Below are 3,163 nucleotides of genomic sequence, written 5' to 3'. Positions count from 1 at the left end.
AGAAAATTGCTTGCTCTACCGGCATCAACAACTAAAAAATTTACTATTGCTTTTTTTTTTCTAAATTAATTAATTATTAAAATTATATATATAGATATACATTGAGACACAATACAGCATTGCTGCTATGATTGACGGTCGGTAAATTTTTTATTCAATTTCAAATCAACTCACGTATGATAAATTATTCGCAGGGGTATAGCTAGTAGATTATTATTGTACGTGTTATACTTCCCGTACTTCTCTCATTCTAATGTAATGAAAAGTTAAAGTTCACCATTCGACAATATCGCCATTCGACTTTGATAGTCTAACTTTTATATTGATTTTACTGCGAGGTAGCTAGCTAAATATGAAGTGCTCCTAGCTCACACTATATAAGCTAGAATTAATTAACTGAGGTCGGACACAGCAGGAAATATCCTGCTCAAAATCTGGAGTAGCCCGACTAGAGAATCGACAGAAGATCACAGTTTAATACTACCTTAAAATAATAAACAGTTCAGATATACTGTAGTTAATGTGTTTAAATTAAATAAAATTCAAAGCAAAAACTAAATGATTTTAATAACTATGAGATTTATTTTAGCGGGCAAAATGAGTCAATCTGTATATGTATCTGTATATGTAATCTGTAATATTTTATATTTTTTGAAGTTGAGGTGAGATTTTCGATTATTCCCCCCTCGCTTTAAATGAGATTTTGTGAGCTTTTATTGAACCCCCGCTCCTATTCTGAGCTCACGTAATCAATGGATGTCACCTTATGTTAACAAAAAATATATTTTCCTTTTAATGGATTTAAAATTGGCATTTACATAATATGTATAAGGTTTGTCATTTTAGAAGTTAATTGAACAAGGGAAACGAAAAGTTATGTTTGAGCTTTCGATTAAAGAACAATAAATCTACGCTTCAATAAGCCGTCCTTAATGTCCTTTTTTCCTTTCAGAAATAATTAAATAGTAAATGATATTTTTTCAACTCAAACGTTATTAAAGTCATTTCATCTAAAATTAATTTTAGCGCAGGAAAACTTACGGCCTACTTTTAGTCACACAAAAAATAACAGTCGCATAACGTAAACATCAGTTTAAGGTTAATACTTCCGCGAATCGTTGTATAAACGAAAGACAGAAAACTTTCCACAACACGAACATTACACATAAATAATGCAATAAATAGTTTAAACAAACATGTCAAATTTAAGTAAACTATAAACTGCGCCAAGTAGTCGTACAGTTCAATTAGCGATATAAAAGAAACTTTTATGATAGTTACATGCCTCATTGTAAGGTAATAAAGTATTAGAAAAATATACACACATCGAATTGTGTAAACACCGCGCTACGTGAGGGATGCCTGATGTAAAGAAATACTTATGTATAAACGTGTTTGAACTAAAAAAATTATAGACCTTCTCAACCAATCAAAATGTTTCACGTTGCTCGCTAATGCTACATACTAATGTTTCGCGATAGTAAATCGTGTCATATCTAATACGGGCTAAATAATATTTGTCAATTATTAAATCTCAAAAGGTTTTCTTTGAGTCCGTATGATTTATTTTTGTGTTACCCACACATTAGGAAATTCTAAACCATTTTTAATATCATATCAAAAATCGACCGCTCCAGCGGGGATCGAACCTGCATCTCCGACTTACCGTGTCGGTGCTTTAGCCAATTAAGCTATGGAACGATGTAACTGCTAGATCGAAATTTTTGATATGATATATAATAAAAAATCATCATAAATCATCGAATATAAAATCATCTACTAGCCGACCCCGCAAACCTTCTTTTGGCATATAATTATGTTATTAACTCCCTTAATCCCGCCTTATAACTTAGGGGTATGAAAAATACATGTTGGCCGATTCTCAGACCTACCCGATATGCACACAAAATTTCATAAATATATCATCAGTCCAGCCAGTTCGGAGGCGTAATGTAACAAACATTGTGACACGAAAATTTTATATATAAGATTTTTCACTGAATTTTCGGTTCAAAAACAATAAAATATAGCCTATGTCACTTCTGAATAGTTAGAAAGCTAGAGCTTTCTGTTAGTGTAAGAATTTTCGTGATCGGATCAGTATTTGAAGATTACCCCCTAAACACAAAGTTAGAAACTTTACCTCATACACTGACTACGTATTATATATCTCTTAATTTTAGGATTTAAATAAAACACTCAAACTACTCACAAATTAAAATATAAAACATAGTGTAGGTAGTCGTATTTCTTTAACACTCAACTCTCCCCCGGCCCCTATATAAACACCAACGTTATGTTATGTAGTACGTGCAAGTTGGCACCTTTGTGCACCCACACCAACGTTTTCTTACAATAAGAATGTTAACAATTAAAATTGTTTTGTTTCTACGATAAAAGTTTTTATATAAATAAAAAGGAAAACTTTATCATTTATTCATTTCATTTGCTTACCAAAGAATCACTATAACATCGACGCCTACTCTCTTATTTGATTTTATAAATATTAGAAAATGTAAACAATCTTATAAACAAAAGTAAAATACTGATCGTTGGTCAAATTGACAATTTTTTTTTTTTTTTTTTTACTTTTTGTTATAGTCTGAACAAGGAAAATAGAACAATAAAAAGGTCGCCCGAGTCATTGGAAATCTCGACAAGTTTTAATAATTCTATAAATTTTACATAATTATAATGAAAAAATAAACGTCTGGTCTACTATGATTATGACATTTAAAAAAATGAAATTTTAATGGTATTAGTTTTTAAAAACATGACTTTGTTTTTAATATGCATCGTGTTTCTGAATTCCAATTTATGAAATGGAAAATAATTGAATGTACTACGGTTTGTTCCTCGCTGTTTCAACTTTATGGTGCTTCATTAACGGAGCACTTTTGTAAAAACGCTATATTACCTGTTACGTAGAACCTGTTGCCTGAATCAAGGTGTAGTCACGCGCTGTACAGAGGCAGTAGGTAGTAGGTACAGGAAAATCGCTCCCTTTGTTCTCGCCGACGCACGATCAATATTCGCTCTACAAACAACTTGTCCACGCTACCACTTAACGTTGAAAAAATGATAGTTGTACTAATCCCTACTTTATAAATTAAACTTATAATTAGTTAAAATCACGTTGTTTACAAAACATCTATAACAAAAC

This window comes from Melitaea cinxia, chromosome 14 (assembly GCF_905220565.1).
Source record: "Melitaea cinxia chromosome 14, ilMelCinx1.1, whole genome shotgun sequence".
NCBI lineage: Eukaryota > Metazoa > Arthropoda > Insecta > Lepidoptera > Nymphalidae > Melitaea > Melitaea cinxia.
Note: the sequence above shows the minus strand (reverse complement) of the source record.